The 22,764-nt window shown below is 44.7% G+C and overlaps 1 protein-coding gene across 1 annotated transcript in view; it reads right to left on the bottom strand.

Moving 5' to 3' along the window:
* Window positions 1–22,532, bottom strand: part of TNC (tenascin C) — a 77,229-nt gene extending 54,697 nt beyond the window's left edge. The window contains 1 exon segment of the mRNA XM_030961241.1: window positions 22,272–22,532. The gene's annotated coding sequence lies outside the window, so the exon portion shown is untranslated.
* Between the last annotated feature and the right edge of the window lie 232 nt (window positions 22,533–22,764).

Below are 22,764 nucleotides of genomic sequence, written 5' to 3'. Positions count from 1 at the left end.
CAGCCCCAGCTCCTCAGGCACATCCAAACAACAGCTCTGACCACAATCGACCACCCGGGAGCAGGAGAGAAATGAAGCCACAGTCACTGCCAGGCTCTGCTGTCCCTTCATTTTCCCTCCTCTTCCCTTCAGAGCAGCTCATGTAGATTGCATTTTAAACCTGCCTCTTGGAGAAATCCTCTTGATATTTTCTTTGCAGACACCAGCTGCTGGATAATTTAGGGGCACCTAAAAGTCTTGCAGCAAAGGTTGGCAAAAAAATGATCCTTCCCAGCATGAGTTTGGCCCTGTGGTCTGTAAGAGGAGCTGGGTGATGTCTGACATCTCTCAGGTACTTTGAGAGGTTTGTATGACCCAGAGTGTGTCTATTTTTACAAATATTTTGTCTAATAAGAAACACCTATCATCCTAATGAGCTGTGCCCTCAGATCTTCCTGCCACCCTGACTACAAAAATCCTGGACATGATGATGTGGGTGATCTGCAAAATGTTCTGCTTGTCATGCAGGACAGTAAATCTAGAGCTTGTGTTCTCCCCATCTGGTCACTGGCACCTTCCCACCCTCCTTGGGCAAGAGTTATCTCCTGCTCTCTGAGGCACAACCTCAATATAAATAAGAAAAAAATGTGTTGTGGCTTCTGACACATCTTAAATATCTGATTAAAAAATAGAGATTATGAATTGAGAAGCAAATTGTAGCATCTCTGCAGTATCATCTGGGGCAAAAGGAGATTCAGGTAACAAAAGAGTTTTCTTATATGAATATTAACTTTAAAAGTTAAATTTTAACCAAAGAGCAGAAAAGGGCTCTTTCTAGCAAACACTCCTTAAAAACTTGATCACTGCCTGGTGATACACTTAATAATATATGGTGGAGGTAAGGTGGACTGTCAATAGCACAAAGGGAAGGAATAATTTTCATTTCCAGTGCAGCCCTTTCATCTGAAGATTTGAAAGCACGTCACAGTCTGGCTGTAAAAGGCTGAAAAAATGTTATTTAAAAGGGTTATTTCTTTGTTTAGACATCCCTCCTTCCCCTTGCCCCCTTCCTAGCATCAGAACTTTTTCAGGACCTTTCCATTTAATTAGAAATTTGTTTCTTAATAGGAAATTTTCAATCAATCTTGAAAAAAACCCACAGGAATCCTGACTCCTGGGGAATACTGAGCAAAGGTAATGCGTGAATATTTCCCTTCCCCAAAGCCATATTTGCTGGAAAGCAGCAGGTGTGAGAAACTAAATTAATGTCTGCATACTTTAAAGTCCTGGTGTAGCACTCCAGTCTCTCCTGAATGTTCAGGAGTGGCAGAATTGTGAGATGATTTGTGGGTATGTGGAATGATAAATATGCAGATGAGAGCCCTGTGCAATTTTAATCAAAACAGATTGCAGCAAGGAAGGAATGGAGGTGTTAAAAACTATCTCAGCTGTCCTTCCTAACGAAGGCAGAAGGCTGATTAGATTTGCTCAGACACCCTCTACATGTCATGACTTGGAAATTAGACGTGAAAATGGCAGGGAAAAAAGAGAAAGGGAGGAAAAAAAGGAAATAATTCCTGTCTAAGCAGATACTTCCTACATTTCAGCAGGAGGGGATCAAATATTGTCAGCACCATACTGGATTCAAGCACATCTGGTTAAAATCTGGGTAAAATAGCAGCAGGCTGGATTGTGACAGGGAGGAAGACTCAGCTGGAGAAGAGCAAAGCCCTCTCCAGGGAACACAAGGAGCATTTTGAGGTTTGTAAATTGCTAACCCCAAAACAATTCTCTGTGATCTGTTAACTGCAGGAAGTTCAAGTTTCCAGGGTTCCCACCAAGGTGTGATCTGTGTGTTCTCTGCAGCCTGGAGTGCCCAGCAGGACATGTGTGGAGTTATTACTGCCCCCCTCCTCATCTACTGCCACCAAGACAAATAGAGTCATCATCTCCTGGGGATATTGATCCCATTCCCTGTCTGCAGACATGGGCAACTGGGGCATTTTCTGCAAGGAATGCCAGCAGTGCTGCTCCACAGGACTCATAAATTGAGACCAGAGGGCATTTTCACAAGGCAAGACCTCAAAAGATCCAACCCCTCAAAGCCAGAGTGCTGGGCTGGTTTTACCACGACCCTGACTTGGTAAAGGCTCTGGGAATCTTCTCCAGAAAAACCAGATTAAATCTGAAGTCAATTGAAATGTTCTCAAAGCAAGGGGCTGGGGGGACCTGGAAGTTTTGACGTGTCAGGCCAAAACATGAACGGCTCTGACTTCATCATCTCTCACTGCTGTTTCCACACATTCATAACAGCAGAAAATAATTTTCTTTCCATTCCCAATTCCAACAGGGTGAAGGAATCAGCAGGGATACTCAGTGCAGGTCAAACTCCATTAAATCACAGTGGAGAGCAGAAATTCATAACAGTCCTAAGCCATCAGGCCTGAATCTTTTCAGCTGAAATGATCAAAGACAAATTGTTACCTTTTTTTCCCCCCACCCGCCTCTTCTTTATTTACACATTTACATTCTAAGGAGAGGAATTTTAAGGCAGCTGAATTTAGAGTAATTCAGAAAATCCACTGTGTTCCCCAAGGCTCCCAGAGAATGTGTGTGCAGAGAAGTGTGGCAATTGTTTCCACCCCAATTAGACCCCACAGATATGAGCAGGCCCCGAGGGTGTGAAGCTCCAAAGGGAAATTTTCATAATTCAGGAATTTTCTTCAAAGTCTTAAATCAGCTGCACAAAGAGGTGAAAAGAGGGTCATAACTTTCAAAGGGGACAGGAGGAAGCTGATTGCCTTTTTCTCTAACAGCTAAAGCGCAGAGTGATAGGCAGAAACCCATCCAGGTTGCAGGTTGAGAACTTACCTTGAATTTATAGTCAAACAGCTTCACTTCTACCTCCATGGCCAAGTCACAAAGAATAAACACCCTGCAAATGCTCTGCAGTTTTCTAGATAAGAAATCCCATATCTGGGAAGCCCACACAAAATTATAGATCCAGGCTTGGTGACCTCCCTTTAATGAATAGCAAAATGTGAAAGCCCTGAATAAAAAGCCTTTGCTACCCCACCTATGCCATACTTTCAGACTAAAGCTCTTCCTGGAAGTGACAAAGGGAGATAAGAATTAATCAAAATGATCTGGCTGGTTGTGGGAGTGCAACAAGAGTGAAAAAGAGGGAAAAAGCAAGAAAGCATCCTCTGGAAAAACTCCATGGAGAAAGGGGCAGAGAGGAAACAGCTGGAAGGAAGTTTTAAAAGTTGTTCAACTAGAGGAGTTGAAGTGTAGGGATACAAGTGACACAAACCCATTTTTTCTGTCACAGAAGGGACTCAGTGATGTTCACAGCCCCACAAGAGGAGCCTCATGGCATCCACATGTGCTGGAGGAAGGCAAAGAGCCTCTTCTCTGAAAGCTTTTTGAATTAAAATGGATAAACAAAGCACACTCCTCCACTTTAAATACAGAAAACTGGGACATGGAGAGGCTGGCACTGAGACTCCCAAGCTCCCCAGGAGCCTCTGCCTTTTTGCTGAGGTATTTTACCCACTGCAAGCCAGAGGAAGCTGATGCCGCTTTGCTGAGTCCCACCACAGTGGTTCAAACACCTCCCAGAAGGCATTTATGGCTTATAAAAGCACATTTTCCTCTGGATGTGCCTGCCTTTGTGACTCGGATCCCTCTCATTCCAGGACAAACCAGCAGTTTGTGTTTGATGTGGGTGAGCAGCCACAGGGCTCTGGATGCCACCTGTGTCCCATCTGCCGCTGGCACTGCACATTTCAGAGCAGTGCAGCTCTGTGGGACTGAGCACAGACACAACCCAGAGCATTCTGAGTGCAGAGATGGGAACTGCTCTGCACGGCTAACTCAGGATTTACTCCTGAGCTGTCACAAATGACAGTTTTCCATGTATTCCAAGGGCTTTGCCCATGCCACTGGAATCAGTCATAAAAACAACAGGAATTTTAGATCATCTGAAATCCTATGAGAGGTCCTGTGATCACATTTATACCTCAGACTCTTTCAAAGAACCACAATTAAACAATTAAAACAATTCCTGGGTACTTTTTGGCCCGTGCAGCCCCTGAGATCCTGCATTAAATATCACTGAGCTGAGCCTGAACTCTTCACTCCAGCTCAGTTTTCACCTTTGGCTACAGCTCTTAGGTGATGTTCCTGTTTTGGGGAAGCTCTTGGGTCTCTGCTTCACAGATCCTACTGCACATCATCATGAAATAAAACAACTTGGATGCATTTTGGCCTCCACCCATTCCACCTTGGCTGGAAAGCAGCACTGCCAGGGCTTTGCCAGGGCTGTTTTGGAAGGAATTTTAATTAATTGCTTTGTGTACAATTTAGAATTTAGCAAAGGCTCATATTTCAAAGCCATCAGCGTGACAGTGCCACAAAGGGGAAGGAGAAATAATCCACTGCAGCCAACATCCATAAAATGTGAAAGAGCTCTGGTAAATTCTGAATGATAAGCATAAAAGGAGACCCATGAGAGACTAAACCTTCTGTTGTACAGTGACCATTTTGAGGTAAATTAGCATGATTATTCCATTATAAACTACTTTTGTTTCAGAAGTTTTGTCCTCTTAGCCATGGAAAATCTCTGCTGGTCTATCCTTGTTGAGGATCTCAGAGAGAGAACAGAATTTTCCAAACCAAACAATGAGTTTGGCTCTTTTTCAAAGCAGAGTAAAAATTCAGGGATTGGAGGTGGTCTTATTCCAGTGACACCTTTGATCAATGAAATATTGAATATATTGAGCAAATCTCATGAGTTAAATGAAAAGCAGAGATGCAGCTGGGAGAAAATGACTGCTGAAAACAAGTAATAATTAAAGAGAAGTGAAAAACAGATTATGGGATGCAATAACAGCATATGGAACCCAGCAATCAAGAGGTGCCTTCCAGTTTCTGGGTCCTACAGGCTCTGCTGATTTATGTTTCTGGGGAATTACCTGGCTGATGATGAGACAGCAAAGAAATGCTGCCTGAACATCCATTGCTGTTGAAATTCCACCAGGAGCAAAGCACAAGAGCTCGGGGGAGAGCCAGGAATGTGGGAATGGCACCGAGCTGGGACCTGGGGGAGCTGAGATCATCCCTCAGCTCTGCCATTTCAGCCCAGTCAGTTCTCACCCTGATTTCTAATAAGTCTAAACAAATTACAAATACTAATCTTCCTAATTCTATGTTTCCAACTGCTCTAGAAAGATTCTTCAGTTTACCCCTATGAAAAGGCTTCCTCTGCTCTCAGTTTTTCTACATAAACTCTATTATGCTCTCCATGCTAGAATTCTTAATTCTTTTAATATATCACCTGGATTAGAGGTAGCCCCGGGGGTGTTAAATAAGAGGAGCCAAGAGCCCACAGCTCTTAATAAGGTTTAATAACAGCCATCCTCTAAATATCTTGGGGCTTCTGCTGCTCAGAGTGATCCCAAGATGTGTTAGAAACTCTCTTTTCCCAGCCCGGAGGTCGAAGAAGGAGTCAGAGCTCTTCTGGTCTCATTCTCAAGGTTGTTCATGGTTTCTTATCTATAAAATTCTTTCTCTGGCCTGCTGAGATCCATTCAGTAGGTCAGACAGAGGCACACTGACCACCCTTGGAGGTGGTGTTATCTTTCTAGACTAAAAACGACCTGTTTACATTATTTTCCATAATTTCCCAACCCCTATCACCTATGTTAGACAGTGAGCTTCTACCTTCAACCAATCCAAAAGTGCCACCATCACAGCAGAAGATGGAGGCCAAAGAGAAGAAGGAGAAAGGCTGGACATGCCCAGATTCCTCCATCTTGCCTCCTGAACCCCCATTCTAAAACCCCAAAAAAATCTAGCTTGTAGATCCTCATATAAGGTTGGTAATTTTTTCCATGGGTCATAACCAAGATTACAGGTGTCTTGGGCTCTGTGCCAGGGTCTCTGAGCCCCCTGGCAGGGGTTGGAGCAATCCAGGACAGCCAGAGGGATGTCCTGAATTCTGACATAAATAGGTCACAGGTGGGGACAAGATTGATGGTGAAAAAGGCAAAGCAGACCTTTGGAAATGGCACAGCCTGGCAGGAGCAGAGCTGCTCTGACACCACCACCGTGGTGGTTAGGGCAGTATTTACTCTTCAGGCCAATTATTTGTAGAATTAACTCAAACCTTGAGGCTTTGCAACATCTCTCTCCAACAGGTATCCCAAGCAGGATGAAGAATTCACATTTACAGGAGCAGAGCCAAGGAAGTGGCATCTGCTGAACTCTGTGATATCCAGCTTGCCTTGGCTCGTGTCAGAGCCTTGCAGCTATTTCAGCTGTTGTTTAAATGAGAAGCATCCAACGTGGCATTATGTAATAATTATATATAGGCAGCCAGCCTCAGGAAGAGTCCACACTAAAAACAGGAATCCAAAGCTCTTAACTCATTTTTGGTACCACCAGATTTAATAAAATTATCTGTTTTAAAATGAGTGAAGGTAATTGCTGAGTGACTTAAAAGCATGGTGCAGAATTAATCAGACCACACTCGTAATGTGGTGTTTAATCTTTCATGTAATTTGCTGCTAAATGTGCATAATTAGAAACAAATAAATGATACATCTCAGTGTGAGCCACAGATGTGCTGCCTTCCAGCATGGTTATGAGCTCCTGACTAGGGATAATGGGGCTTAAAGCAGGTCTCCAGCTTGGGACTTGACAGTGATGCCTCAGGTTTAACTTTTCTATTTTTCACATTCTGTGCTGCTTTAGTGGGTGGGTCTGGGCTTCATGTCAGGGGGTGGTGAGCTCTGTGCACAGAGTAGGCAGACAAAACAATTCCTGCTCCAGCTGGGCACCAAGGACAAATGATCCAAATCTCAGCCCAGGAGCACAAACACCGTGGGCTGCAGAGAGAAAAACAAGCAGGGTGGGACTGGATGGGCTAAAGCTGGAATGGGACAATGAACTGCAAGATGCAAATGGAGCAGAACTGATCCCAGTGACAGACCCTGTGCCCGGCCGTGCATTTTGGGACCATTTTCGTTCATCTTGGGTGCAGCCCTGGCTGGGCTCTTGTGCTGCCCAAGGTGGATCCATGGAGGCCTTTTAATAAATCCCTGCTTTATTCTTTAGCTCTGTCCAGCCTCAGTTCTAGGGCAGCCTGCACAAGGCATCTTCCATTGATGTAAGAGAATGAGCTGGACCTGTACATTTTGGGTCAGTTGCAGATTTTTCTGCAGCAGGATATTGCCTTTTTCAACGGGATATTGCCTTTTAGTTCATTTTACTTCAAGAACTGCAGGAGTCCTTCCTGCATTTCCTTGGAGACCTTGTCCAGCAAAAGTGTGCTGGGGTGGGGACCTGCTCCCCACGTCCTCCTCTTCCTCACAGGGGCAACAGGAGCTCAGTCTTGAACCCAGACTGAGATCCCAAAGCAGCTGGCTGGAAACCCATCAGCAGGGATGGTATCCTTGATATCCTTGGAATATGGGTTCTGTCCAATATTAGGTGCTAAAGGCCCTGAGAGCTCCAAGACACCACAATGGTGTCACTTCTCATCCATCAGGGAGGGATTTGTGCCACTTTTTGGCAGAGGGGAGGTTTGGGAAGTGCTGTGTGTGACCCCACAGAGCCGCTCCCGGATGCCAGGGCTCCGAGCATCCAACAAAACCCCAGCACACAAAGGGAGCTGGGAGTGAAATCCCGCTCCATGAGAGCATCCCTGTGCCAGGGCTGGCTGCTCCTGCAGGGCAGCGGCCCAAAGGCAGCTCCAGCCAGCAGGGCAGGCTGCTTGGGAGCACAAAATCTGAATTTCCATACGGATTTCGTCCCAGCCACTGAGGAGGACATTGGCAAAGCATATGCCTGGCCAAGGGGAGGTGGATAAAGCATTTCCCTGCAAAGGTTTATTTTGGGTGTGCTGGAGGCTGAATTCCTGTGCTGGAGTAATCCTGGGGATGAGGTCATGGGCTCCCTGAAGGGGCTGCTTTGTAGCCCGTGTTAGTTAGCAACGCTTTTGCTCTTATCAAGCATCTGATTAAACTCACAAAAGAAGGGTCTTTAAAAAACAGGCTCAGGCAGAATTGAGAAGTGAATAAATAAATTGAATTTGGTTGGGTTTTGTTTTTTAATTTTTTTTTTCCTGACAGGAAAAGCAGAGAGGAATAAGATGGGAAAGTGGGATAAGACACTGATTCCTTGTTCTGAGATGACAGAACAAAGATCTTCATCTATTCTCAAGATTTCTACAGAGCCAGCCCTGTGGCAGACACCAGTTATACCCATCCATGAGGCAAATGCCACCTGGGAGGGTCACAAAACAGCACCCAAAGAGCACAGACCATCCCAGACCTCTCTCTGTGGAGTGACCCAGCACCCACCTTCTGCAGCAGTGAACCCTTCACCAAACTGAGCTTTTGATCCATTTTGGAGGAGGTAAACTGAAATTGGACTCCAATTTTTATTTATCTTGAAGAAAAACTTGTCTGGTTTGCACTGGTAAGCACTCAAGAATATTTAAATATTTAAAAATTATATCTACTGTACTTACTAGAATGACAATATTCCAAATCAGTTATTTGGTGGCATCAGTGGTCCCCTATACAAGAAGAAAATATTTCTCTTTGTTCCTCTCATTTTGTAAAATTTCATTCGGTATTTCCCTCCATTGTCCTCTCCATTGGATGTCCAGAAAAAAAAAAAATGTAAAAGTTGCCTCTATAAAATAACTGGAGCCCAGTGATGATAAATTAACAGGTACAACTGCTTGAAAGTTTTTCACAACACATATTTGGTCATTGAAAGGTGCCATTTTTCATGTGATTCTGAAGACTCAGCAAGAAGGAAGCTAAGAGGGAATCAGCAGCATTTCAGGAGTTCCTGTTCTTGAGAAAAAATTCCCTGACAAATCTTTTTTGTAAATGTTTGAAACCAGTAATGGCTTCCTTTGAACCAAATGGCCTGTTGGAAAGAATGCCAACCTCAATCATTTCTTCAAAGGATTCCTGCTCCTTTTTCTAATAAAAGCTGGAGCAGCCTGGCCTTCAATTACTAAGTGAAAATTTATCAAAGTGAACCCATAGTGCTCGTGCTCTCCTGCACCCCAGGACCAGAAAAAAGAGAATTAATTTCATGTTCACTCCCACCTCTAAAAGCTCAGCCTTGTGCCCATCGGGGAGTAAAACATGTCAGTGCATCTTCAAACACCAAACTGAATTTTCAGGCAGCAAAATACTTCAAAAATACTGGTCCAGGAGCCAGAGGGCTCCTTCTTGCTGGCTGCTCTGCCCAATTACCTTCAGCTTGTTACCATCTCCAAGCACAGGGATTCTCCTTTTCCCAAGACAAATTCTGCTTGTTATCCACCAAAGGGCTGTAACTAGGGATCAATAACATTCTCCTGCCCTCAGGATGTTTGGCTGGGAGTCAGCTTGGCTGGGGATGTAAAACAAACAGCTTGGCAGAGTGGGGAAAGAGAAGAGAGCAGAGCTGGGGAGGGAGGGGCAGCAGAGGAGACAGACACTGAGATTTCTCAGGTTTGGGATTTGATGGTGCTGCTCTGGTGTCTTAGACAGCTCCACTTCCCCTTTGCCTCCACAACATGTTAGACCAGCTGGTGGGTTTGACCCCTTGGCACTGCAGCTAAAAATATAACTGTGTATGATGTTTTTTAAAATCCTGGTTTTGTTGGAGGCAAAAAAAAAAAAAAAAAAAGGATAAGGCCATGCAAAAAGGAGGCTGCTGAATGAGTACAAGGGAATAATGCAGCCTGGAGTAGGCTGGCTGAAGTAATGTCTCACTCATGGTTTATGTTGCTCTTTCTCAGAGGTGCAAAGCCCAGGAAATGAAAAATCTGCATCTATAAAAAGCAAAGGGTTTTTCTTACAAATTAGATCTATTCCCTTTAGGATGTGAGGAGGTGAAACTCTGAATGCTGAGCTGGAAAAGCCAAACAAATGTTCATTTGGGGTAATCTTATTTTTTAGAATATATTTCAGCTAACATTTCCAACAGTGGCACATGTGTGGGTGTGATTTTTAACCTGGTTCTCATGCAGCATAAGGAAAGGAGCAAATTCCTTCTGGATTTGTCCTGTGGAAGGTGATGGACAGGAAAGGGGGCACAGAGCTCACCTGTGCTTTACCACAGAGCCTTGGTTTGTGGTGCTGTGATGTTTCTGGAGAAGATAAAATCTCCTTTATGGAATCTAGGAATACAAATGGCCAGATTGGCTCACCAGGGAGTCTGCTGAATGATGGGGAAATCTAAACTGGGATAAAGTTGGAGGTGAACCAATAGGGCAGCCAAGGAATCAGAGTTTAGTGGAATAGTGAGGAACAGAATTAAGGTATCTTTGCAGAGTGGGAATGAACAGATCTCCCAATGAATGGATTCCCCAGGCTTGGAAAAACTACATCTCAACAATGAAGGCTGAGATAAAACCTTCCTGACTGAGGCTCTGCCATCCCCAAGTCTTTTCCATAACAAGAGAAATGGACCCATGGAATTGCCACAACATCTTGTGCTCTCAGCAGAGATTCCAGAAACTGCCCACAACCTTGGGGTTCAGGGTGTGGTCCATGGTTAGGACTGAGGCCTGAAACTCAGGCATCCTGCTCTGAAATGATTTCATAAATCATCTGCTGTGCCTCTGTTCAACCTCTGGTAAAACCTCACAGGGCCCATGTGTGTCCCTGGGAATTACGTATTCCAAGGACCTCACAGGAAAGGTGCTGTTAAATCCTCATTTCCATAATTAAACATCTTCCTGAGGAGTGCTGTAAAATTGTCAGAAAAGACATCATTAAAAAGCAAAGAGCTGGAGTGTTATCCCTGCAATGTGGGAGAGAAAGGGAAATCTGCAGAGCTGCCCCAGCCCTGGCCCAGCACAGGGAGGAGCTGGAGCTGCTGCAGAGATTCAGAGGAGGCACCAGGGGGATCAGAGGATGGAGCAGCTCTGCTGGGAGGAGAGGCTGGCACAGCTGGGATTGCTCACCTGGACAGGAGAAGCTTGGGGGGACCTCAGTGTGGCCTTGCAGGGCCTGGAGGGGCCAAGAGGGAAGATGGAGAGAGAAGATTGACAAGGGATGGAGGGACAGGACACAGGGAATGGCTCCCAGTGCCAGAGGGCAGGGATGGATGGGATATTGGGAATTGGGAATTGTTCCCTGTGAGGGTGGGCAGGCCCTGGCACAGCGTGCCCAGAGCAGCTGTGGCTGCCCCTGGATCCCTGGCAGTGCCCAAGGCCAGGCTGGGCAGGGCTGGGAGCACCTGGGACAGTGGGAGGTGTCCCTGCCATGGCTGGGGTGGGATGGGATGAGTTTTAAAATCCATTTAAAACCAAGTCATTCTTTCATTGTTTGATTTTTTTATTTTTCTCTTTTTTTTTTTTTCTTTTTCTTTCTGAGAGATCTTTTGCTCTGTAGAAGAAAGTCTGACCAGATGCGCAGCACAAACGCACAGAGCCACAGGACTGCCTGAAATTTTGGGGTAATAATAGAGAACTGCAGCCTTACTCTGAAGCCAAGAGGTTGTGCCAGGCCAATTACCAGAATGAGAAGATGAATCCATGGAAATAAATTGTAAGGTTACCAAAACCCACAGGGAAAGACACCAGAGAATTTGAGAAAAATCTGCAAGTGACCCAAAATGCACAAGTCCAGCTCATTCTCTTACATCAACTGAAGGTCCTTTCATCTCTGGAAGATTTTATGGGATCTGAGGGATCATTCCCACACATGTGCATGATCCTCCTGCACCTTGGTGTGCCAATGTTTGCTGCTGTTACACAACCCAAGTGATTCACCCCTGTGGATGGGAAGTGCAGGAGAATCCTTCATCCAGCTCTGACCACAGAAGGAATTTTTCTAGCAGCCACAAGAAACAGCCTGGCTATTTTATAGAGCAGATCATTCAAATGTGTTGCATATAAAGAAAAAAAAAAAAAAAGAAGCAGCATTACAAGAGGTAACCATGGGAGAGCTCACACCAAACCCAGCTGGTCTAACTCACAGGGACTGGGATGAGGCACAAGTTAAGAGGGAATTCAGTCTGCCCTTGGAGCTTGGTTTTATGTTAAAGGCTCGGACACTTGAGCATCAATTCTGGAAACGGGAGCTCAGAAAAGAGAAACAAAACAAGCAGGGCAGTGGGGGCTCTGGAGCTGCATTCAGGCTCCTGGTAGGGGGCACAGCAATCAGCCAAGTGGAGCAATTTGCTACAAACTCAGGAGAGGGGGGGGAAAAAGCCATCTGCTAAATACTTTTTTCTCACATCTGCAAAGCAACCTCTGTTCTTGCTGTAGCTGTCAGAGGGGGAAGAAAAAGGCCATGGCAGACACAGCCTGGACAAAAACTGTGGGCTAGAAACAGCAGGGCACAGCCGAGATGGGAACAGCAAAGGCAACAATGGGTTCAGAAAAACTGGTGCTGTTCTAAAAACAGAAGCAGAGCTGTGGAAATGGGTCACATCCAAGGGACTCGTGGAAAGCAGAGTGGATGGGTCACACTTTCCTTCTGCCTGGGTTTTAATCACCTGGATGTCATGGCCAGACATATTCTGAGTGCAGATACTGAAAAGGGGAATATCTTTCCCATACCTTTGCATGTTTGAGTTCAGAGCAGCAATTCTTGGCACTTCTGCTGAAAATGTTTTCCACTCTAAGACTGATTTAAAAATATAAAGAATTACTTGATCCTTCACTGTTCTATAAAACATGTATTCTACTAATTTCATAGCTGGGTAAATAAGAATCATATCAAGGCCACATTTATAAAAGGAGAATGCGCTGCATCTTCCTTTTCCTTCATATGAAGTTATGAGCTGAGCATTTTCAAAACCAGGGTTGCAGAAACACCTGGTTTCTGCCTGGATCCCCTGTTAGCATTTCCAGCACAGGAGTGACTTTTACCCATCCCTCTCTGAGGACACCAGCAGGACTCTGGGCTCCTGAGCAGGGAGTTGAATGCAGTCCATGGCAGAGCTGCCACAGACACAGAAGCCTCAATTAGTGCCTTTTCCAATATTAAAAAAAAAAAAAACCCAAACCTTTCACAGCAAAAGCAGCTCCTGTGCATAACCTCCCAGCAGAAACCACTGCTGCCTCTCAAGTACGTCCTGTACCTTTTAATAAAGCCTTTGCTAATAGCAAAAGCATTCGCTCGGGCTCTTGGCTTTTCCCTGCTTGCAGCAAAGACATAGAGCTGGAAAAGATCTACAGTTTGCTAAACTTGTCTTTGGAAAGTTTCTCTGCCAAGTTACACTTTGTCAGGAGATCATTATTTTCTGGAGGCTTCGCTTTGAAATACTTTGAGGGCTTTGCTGATGCAGTTTCAGAGCATGGGGTTGGTGCGCTCGCTCGCATGAATCGCGGCAACTCGTGTTCCTTCCACACACACAGCTCTGCTTCATTTCCAGGCCCTACTCCACGCTCTTGCTTCCAAAACCACCTATAAATTTTCCAGAGCCCATTTCACAAAGTTCTAGGTGGTTTTGGGATGAGATGGGAAGAGCAGAAATTCAAGACTTCTGAATTTTCTTCCCACTCCTTTCGTGCCAAGCAGGAGTTGCTGAGAACAAAGGAGCGGCCAGTCCTGGAGATGGGAACTTGGCCAGTGTGATTTGTCTCACAAGTTCATGATTTAGGTATTAAACATCATCTTTTTTACTGATAATGAGAGGTAGGAAATAAGCCATCAATACATTTGATAAATGTAATAACAATAGGTGAAAGAATAGCTGGTCTGATATAAAAAAAAACAGATGCCAAATTAATATAATAACCAAAAATATTGGTGAAATCTGTGCAATAGAAACAAGGATCATTTATAAACTACTGACATATTAAACAAATACACAGTGAATAAGCACTGAGACAGCACTGCTTTGTACAGCACCTCTGAGGAAGCTGTTTTTCAAATTTCTCCTGGAGGTCAGGAAAAAGAGATGAGCCAAAATTCTGCTCCACACACCCAACCCCACACTTTTCCATATTTAAAATCATTTTAGCTGGAGGAATGTCACGTACAGAAGCAAGAGACGTGGAATTCTTCTCTTTTAACAGCTTTGCTGTAAGTAAGAGCATGAACAATTTACATTTATATTGGTCTGGAATAATGGAAAGTATTTAATTGTATGGATTGCTGCAGATGATATTGGTCAGCAGGCAGCGGGGTACTTTCAGAATCCATTATGAATATTTGCATGTGCTTTATAATTTTACTTTGATTTAACCATATACTTATTCAAGCACTAAAAATGACTCAGGACTCAGCCACAAAAGCCTGCTACTATTCCTGGTGACCAGAATTATCATTCCTGTCATTAACAGACTTCGGGCATGGTTTTAAAAGAAGCTGAGGGAACAGATGGGTAACCCTTCACCAGGCAGCTCCTTGCTTTTAAACCAATTACAAGTTTCCCTGGGCAGCTTTTCCTCCCTGCTGGAGCTCCTCTGTCCTTGGTACTAGCACCTCAAACACACAGGAATGTGCACATTTTTCTAACTCACAAGACCACAGAAGGAGTTCCTTGAAATCTGACTTCCAGTAATCGCCCCCGGGCTGCAGATCTGCCTGGCCTAGTTCTGTCACATGTGGTAGCATCAAGAATTTGCATCTTTGGCAACCCAGGGAAGGGTAGCAAACTCAGAGCAGAGCAAAACACTTCATGAAGAGAAGATGGAATGAAATCAACCATGGCTTGGCAAGGCAAAATGAAATATAAATGAGAGGCACAAGATATGAGACAAATTGAGTGCGAGGCATTTGGAAAAAGAGAGGAGGCTGCTTCTGAAAAGTCCAGTCTGGGGATGTTTTGCAGTGCTCTGATGTAAAGCAGAGGCACTTATGTAATGTAATGGAAATTACAGCCATAAACACAGCCCTGAGCAGTGATTAGTGACTGAACTCGGACAAAAATCTGCACTGCTGCCTCAAATGTCAACAAATTGGCCACTGCCACATTAATGGGAGCCTTGAGAGACGTCCACCAGCTCTGACCTCGTTCTCTTAACCCACAGCGACTTGAGCCCTGCTTCTGCTGAAGCCTTGGCTGGCAGCAATTTGACCTGTGGGATGGTGAAAGGAGGGACATGGAGCTCAGTTATCCAGCACCAGATCCCCAGTGAAATCAATGCCATTGTGTCACATGAGAATTTGGCTGGCAGCCCCTGAAGTCTGCCCAGGAGAAACACATCCCCTCAGCAGGGTAGGCTGGAAGGGACAATGCAGGCAAAGAAGGGCATGGAAAATGCTCTGTGGGTTTTAATTTTCCCCTCTGGCAGCCTGGGTTTGGCCCTCCTGACCTATATGAGCACAGAGCAAACTGGAGCAGCCCAAGGCATTCTCACCACAAAGATATCATTAAGGCAATGGGTGTTCCATGGACATCCAACACCCCACACCAAAGGGAATTCAATATTGCTTCTGTCAGCAGGAAAACTTTCTCCCAGGTGGAGCTTGACACCAAAAACTCAATTTTTAGTTAATTAATTTAATTTTAGTTGAATTAATTAATTCAATTTTTACTTAAATTGAGGACCTCCTTTTTTCATTTCATTACAGGATTACAGGTTATATAGGGCATAAATAACACAGAGAGGCTGGGGATTCCCCATCCCTGGAATTGTTCTAGGCCAGGCATCAGAACAACCAAAAAGGCTTCCCTGCCGCATGGCTGGTGGTAATAAACTGAATTTCCTTGTTTCTGGCAGCAACCCTGGCAAATCCCAATGCATGGACCTTCAGTTGATGTAAGAGAATGAGCTGCACCCGTTGCAGATTTTTCTCCAGTTCTCTGGTATCTTTCTCTGTGGGTTTTGGTAACCTTACGATTTATTTTGCTCTTGCTAAGGCAAATAAACAATATATGAGGTAACAGCCAGAGAATGACAAATAAAGCCACAAGTAATGCTGATGTGTTTGAGAATGGCACTCTCTGGGTGCTGCAGGCTTTCCATCAAGCCTGGAGCTGCAGCACTTGGAGTGCTGGCTCCATTTGATTGACTTGCTAACCTGTAAAGTGGCTAAGTCGACATCATAATTAACACTTGGCAGTGGAAATATAAATTCCCTGGCTTGTAGGTGGTATATCCTCCTCTAAACACTCCACTTGGCCACCAAACTGGAAAAATAGATAGGACATTCATAAGGAGCCCTCACCATGGGAAATGCCAGAGGGTTTTTGTTTTGTTTTGTTTTGTTTTTTTTCCTGGAAACTGTTTACATGGCCAAAATCCTTCAGTAAGAAAAATGATCTGAGAACTTTCCCTTCATATGTATCCTGTTCTCCAGTGCCTTGTGGCCCACAGTGTGCAGCATTCATCAGGAGTCAGCCCTGAATTACTGTGCTACAAGCAATGCAGGAGGGAAGTACAAGCCACAAGCAAAGGGAAAATATGCATTACACTGGCTCTGGCCAAGAGGAATGGGCTGCCTGCAGATCACAAGCTACCTTTATATCTTTCTTGGCATAGACCTTTGTCCCACAGCACAGAGAAGCTATTTAGGAGGATTCAGCACACCCAAAAGAGGCTGGCCTTCCAAAGGAACCACGAGAGACAAAGAGCCAGTGCAGAGTGGGCACTGAGCTCCTTTTGAGAGGCCAGCAAACAGCTCCTGACAAGATGAAATCCTGAGGAGGGAGGTAACCACCAAGGGCTGGTGCTGAAGTGCTCAGCACACACTGCGAGTGACCCTTTCCTGTCCAAATAAAGGCTTTTCATCACAGCAAAGAGGCACAAAACCACTGTCCCCAGAGTCCTCAGCCTCTCTCACCTGCATCCTGTGCCTGACAAAAACCCCAAACTGCCTCTTTCCAGGTCTTTTGATTTCTTGGCGAGGAAAAGTGAACTTATGTCTTGGAAATAAAGCTTTTTTTAGCCCTTTTCCAGCCTTTCCTTAATGGTGGAAATAACTCTTTAGCCAGATCTGCTGGGCACATAGGGAAAGGATCTCACTGTTTGATTTTCATGTATAAGAAGCAATTTATGCTCCCTTTTTGCTTTGTGCTGCCAGCATGGTGGAAAAGAAGATAAATTTAAAGAAGAATCAAGACTGCTTAGATTAATATTCTGGTAAATATCCTAATTCCATGACAAAATTAGCATTTGCAATTTTAGGCTTATGAGCTTAGCAAGTTCTGGCGCACGAGTTAAAGCCAAAATCATTATAATGGAATTTCCCCAGGCTCTCAGTTTCAGCCTCCTGGGAGGCTCCTGGCCAATATCTATCCACACATAGTCAATGCTCCTGCCTGCCATGGGAAGAGACAGCCACCACAATAAACCTTTGTTGAGTCCAGGATTGAAGCAAGCACTTTAGGAAAAAAAATCTGTATTTAAGGTTTCTGTCCTACCACCCTGCACTTTCTCCTCAGTTGCTGAAGAGAATATGTTTTTCTGAGCATGAAACAATATCATTTTTGTGGGGAGTTTGGAAAGGGAGCGCTTGTATGAATCGAAGAAAAGCTTCCTTTCTCTGCTGGGTTTGGGGAAAGGCCTTTCTGTGGGAGTAATCGTTCAAAGTAGGAAGCAGAGCTCCCCCATTGCTTGGGAAGAATGGACCTCCAGTGGGCTAATATGTGATGGATGACTGAATGCAAACTTGGCAACGTTGCCCTCCGCTCCCCAAAGAATACAAAATGCCACTGCCTATTCGGGCACCGGGGCTCTCCCCTTGGAAGTGCTGAAAACTTGGCACCAGCCCACCTTGGTTTAATTGAAACTGCAGACAATTAAGGATGGGAGCTTGGAGAAATTTCTTGCGACGAGATCAGCTCAGGGTGGATTTGTCTTGGGTGATTGGCTCGTGCATAAGGCGAACAAGGACATAAATGGGGAGTTATTTCCCACTGAATCCACAGCCAAATCTCACATTTGTTTAGGAGGGGTGTGTTGGGAGGTAGGATTTATATTAATAAGTATTATTCAAATTCTTCATCTGGATATGCTCTCTGAAGTTATAGGTGGAGGTTTTTGATGTTATTTGGTCAGCAACAGGACAGGCAGCATATAGGAGAGAGAAATGATGCATTTAGAAATACAGGAAAATCTTACATTAGGACAATTCTAGTCATAAGGGCACGTCTATCATTCATTCGATGCTAAAAAGTGACACAAAATTATTCAAAATTTTTCCTTTTAGCAAAGGATCCCCATCCATTCCTCTCTTCAATGCCCAGACACTTCCTGCAGGCTCCAGAGCCACCTCTTGTCAGGCAGGATCCCACTGACTCCTCCTCCAGTCTGCCCATTCCGCACCGTGGGGTTACATCATGCACTCAGGGATTTCAGGGGCTGGAACCATGCCCAGTCTCTAACTTTTCCCACATGTGGGAGGCTTTTAACTCCAGCTCTGACTGGCCAGAGGGTCAGACACACGAGTGGACAGTGAGCACCGAGGTTTCACACTTGTAGAAACCCTGAGCTCGGTGGAAACTGCGACCACTCAAGATTGTCCCTCAGGGTTCTTCATTTCTCTGCTTTCCAGCAGTCCTCTTCCTCAAAGAACTGCCTTCTTATTTCCTTTTTCTCTTAACTATACAAAGAATCTTTTGGGGAATAGCTAATAATAGGAATTGCAGCTTCTTTGTGGCAGAGAGCATAATTTATTAAACCTCTTCATTCCTAAGGCAGTGAGGCTCTAAAATGCTGGACCAATAATTACAACATCAACCAAGGAAAGACATGGATAAACTCTTTAATACAAGCAGTTTAATGAACTAAATTGCATCTTAAAAACTCATAAGCAATCTGTACACATTCCTAATTTTGAGCTCATGACCTCAGGTTATGCTGTTTCCTGTCCAGAACTCATTAGTTACTAATCCTATAATTGCTTGCAGTTTTGAAGATTTCTGAGCCTGGTAGGTGACAAAATATTAACTTATTTCACTTAGATTGCTGTCTTCCTTAGTTTCCCACTTCAGCAACAATGATTTTTTCTGCAATATGACTTCAGCAGCTTCCTGAAAACCACTAAGAGCAGCTATTACATTTTACAGTAGTTTCAGACGTCTGCAGTTTATAACCACAGGGTTAGATCAGAGCTCAGTCTTTGAGCAGGGTGTGCTAAACTCACCCCAGTAATTAAGCCTGAGAAAGCACACGTTGGTAAATCAGAGCCCAGTTTCAAAGCCTTGCATCTCAAACTGACACAGTTCAAAACAAATTCCTTTTATTATTGGAAAGCTGAGATTTTGAACTTTCCGGGGATGTAAATCATCCACTCCTAAGCTGGAGTTTTATGAGCCACTAGACCTTAAAACTGTCTGTGGCCCTTCAGCTTAGCAGACTGTGATGGCACGAGGCCAAGGAGGAATTTATCGAGTCACAGGCTTCAAGTGAGAGTAATTATTTAAGCACTGTGGATTTCTTGTGGCACAGAGGTAGGACAGGTGGATGTGCAGCTGATAACCAAGCAGACACCACTCTCTGCATTAATCTTCCTTCCAAAGGTGATATTCCTCCAGAGATACCAGGGCTCTCTAAGTGATGCAGGACTGGATGGAAACTCTTTCTCCCTCACATCCACTTCCACCAGACACCCATTGTCCAACCCAGGACAATTAAATGCCATCAGCACCACTTAAACCTTTAGGCACATCCTACAAGGATGGGTAGACAGAGGCACTGTGGTGTTGTACCAGGAAAGCAGCACAGAACTGGCCAAGCTGGTTTTCCAAATGGTTTTGCCAGGAGGGATGAAAGGGTTAAAGCTCTGGCTCCAAAGCAGCATCACTGTTTCACAGACACTTCTGCTTTTTAGTTCTGCCTGACTCTTGAAAAGGGTGAGAGTCCCAAAAGGCACAGACCCTGCCATTTAATCTCATTTTCTTATCAAAAAAGTGAGACAATACTCAAGAACAAACTTTGACAGTCTCTTTATAGCAAGTCAGAACGTCTTCACCCATGAATAGACTTTGGCTTTTTTTAGATATTTTATAAAAAGCACTAATATGAAAAAAAGCTGAATGTCAAACACCTTTAGAAATTATGTTAGAGCAACATGATAGTTAAGTTTGAGTGAATACTGAGGAGAAATGATTCAGTTTTAAAGAGCTGGGATAATAAAAGAGAATGGCTTTCAAAAATCTCCAGCTAACAGTTACTCAGAACCTGTGGAGCACATTTTAGCCTGTGCTTAGGGATTTCCCAGTAACTTCTAATACCATTAAGCATCACTATTTCAACAGGAGATTTGGGTCTGGTTGTTTGTCTTTTCCATGTGCCCATGACCACCATCAGTGATTTCTGTAGCAGAATTTCTGCTTTCTCTCCAGACGAGACCTGACATTCTCATCTGCAGGCTGGGGGCTTTGCAGCAGATCCTTTGCCTCTTCTAGGGCTCTGGAAACACTGATAAAGTAACTCTAGTGACAGGATTAAGGGCTGGGACTTGTAAAGAAATTTTTCTGGGCTGAAAGGAGCCACAGGATAAAATTAATGAGCAAAAAATATGGGAAGTGAATGCAGGTTTGGTATTTGGGAGAGTGTGACTGGGTCAGTGATGGGAGGCACAGCCCTTGTCACTCCTGTCCCACCTCTCTGCTCAGTTCAGGGGCAAATCCTCCCCTGGGCACGGGACAGGACCTGCACTGGGAGCACCCTGACAGCTCTTCCAGCTGCTCCCCAAATTCCCTGCCAGGAAAGCTGGGCTGCAGGCAGATCAGTTATCTTCTCTTGGCTAAACACTTTCATCTGGTCAAACTTCTTCAGATTCAATTTGTCCCTGTGTTCCCAACAATCCAAAAGCCATTGCATTTCTGCAAGTTTCCCTAGGATTCAAAGGATGGTCCCTAATCCCCATTTTCCACCTCATTTTTGGACTCCAGCACCACTAAATTGAGCAACCTGGTCTAGTGGAAGGTGTCCCTGCCCATGGCTGGAGCTGGATGATCTCCCAGGTCCCATCCAACCCAAACCATTCCATGATTTCACAGCTTTAAAAGGGAAATGCACAAACCCAGCACAATAAAACAACCCCCACATGGAACATTAAATCAGAAAGGGTGTATAAAGAATTCACAATATTTAATATGATCTTAAAAAATTAAACCAGCAGAGAAAACCAAACCCGAGAGCTGGACAGCAAGGCTTTTACCCAGACCATAGAATCACATCCACCTCATTGTTTTCTGTTTTGTCATGAAGAAAAAGCTTTTATAAATGTTTTCAGTTTGCTTTTTAATTTTAGATTTCCACTGTGCAACACAACACATCACCATCATTTCAATCCAAACATTCCTTTCCATAGTATGAGACAGACTTTTCAGAAGTTTAGATTAACTGCCAAAAACTTCTCTGTCCTGGTAGCCAGACAGAAAACCAGGCAGGGAAAACTCTGCAAAGGTGATGTAACACAAAGTCTTGAGTGAGTGAGTTTAGCTCCTAAATGAATCTAAGTGTGTTCACCTTCTCCCAGCCAGCTTCTCCTTTTTAAGCCAATTTGAGCCTCGCTGGTAAGTGCAGACACAGTCATGCAGAAAATCTCAGTGCACCAGGGAGCAAGCAGCTGAGACACGGAGCAAGTGCCTCTGTTTTTCCATGAGGATGGAGAATTTCACCCTCCCACTCCCAGAACCCACCCAGCAAAGCAGGGGTAATAAAATACCAGTTGAATCTTCCTTTGTGCTGTGCTCCCCACTGCAGGCTAATATTACAGGACTTTTAAAAGAAACTGGAGCCCAGTGGGGGCGGGGAGGAAGGTGACAAAGGCTTTGGTGCAAAGAAAAAAAGTGTGGGGACAGCAAATGACCAGCAGGAAGGGCCCAGCTCTCATCAGGTCACAGACAGGAGCACAAGAGGAGTTGTGCTTGGGAGGGTTAAAACTTGTGAGTGGATTTAGTCTGGTTTGGGAGGTGAGGCTGGGGGAAACATTTATAGCATGCCAGGAGCCAAGAGGAAATCCCAAATCTGCTTTCCTGCCCTGCCTGTCAATCTGGGCTCTGTGAGGATGTCCAGCACCCAGCCGGCTCCTGCTCCATTCATTCATTGGGTTGGGTGGATGTCATTGAGACATTTCTGACATTTCTGCATCGGACAATGCAGGCAGACTTTGAGGCAGGCATGCTCCGATCCCAAATGATTCCCTAACAGCATCCCTGCCCGTTGAGACATTTCTGACATTACTGCACAGGACAATGCAGATAGATTTTGGGACAGGCATGCTCCAATCCCAAATGAGTCCCTAACAGCATCCCTGCCCATTGACCAGGCAGCCAGAGCCACCAGGGCGATGCCAGAGCACGGGGTCACCGCAAACTCGTGTGTGAGAGGACTTTTTCATTCAGGGAGGAAGCAGACTTACCTTAGAGACTCTGCCAGAGCTTAGATCCCGCTGTGAGCAGCCTCCATGAAATAAATACTCTGTTCAAAGCCAGCTGGGCTCTCCTGACTTTTGTTGCCGTCCTGTCAAAACTCGGCGAAGTTGCGTTGTCCGGTGCCGTGTGCGAGCGCAAGGCAGAGAGCTTTGACAGCAAGGCAAACTGGTCAGAGCAGCCAGATTCTGCTGGGTTTATATAGCTGAGCTGCAAATCCTGATCCTTGGCTCGTTCCACTGTAATAGGATGCCTGAAGGCATTTTTTTTTCAGTTTTGCTTTAAAGGAACAGCCTCTCTCTCTCTCTGGCGCGCACACACTCACACACTCACGCTGTCATCCACAGGCACACACACACACGCACAAAAAAAGAATTTGCATGAAATTTATGGCTAAAGAAGGAAACCCCCTGAACCATTCAAAAAGAAAGTCAGCTCAGGGCAAATGACTCAGAAAGCAGAATATTTTCCCTACAGCATCAG

Source organism: Camarhynchus parvulus, chromosome 17 (genome assembly GCF_901933205.1).
Source record: "Camarhynchus parvulus chromosome 17, STF_HiC, whole genome shotgun sequence".
In the NCBI taxonomy this organism is placed as follows: Eukaryota; Metazoa; Chordata; class Aves; order Passeriformes; family Thraupidae; genus Camarhynchus; species Camarhynchus parvulus.
Note: the sequence above shows the minus strand (reverse complement) of the source record. Positions and strands in the feature narration are given on the sequence as shown.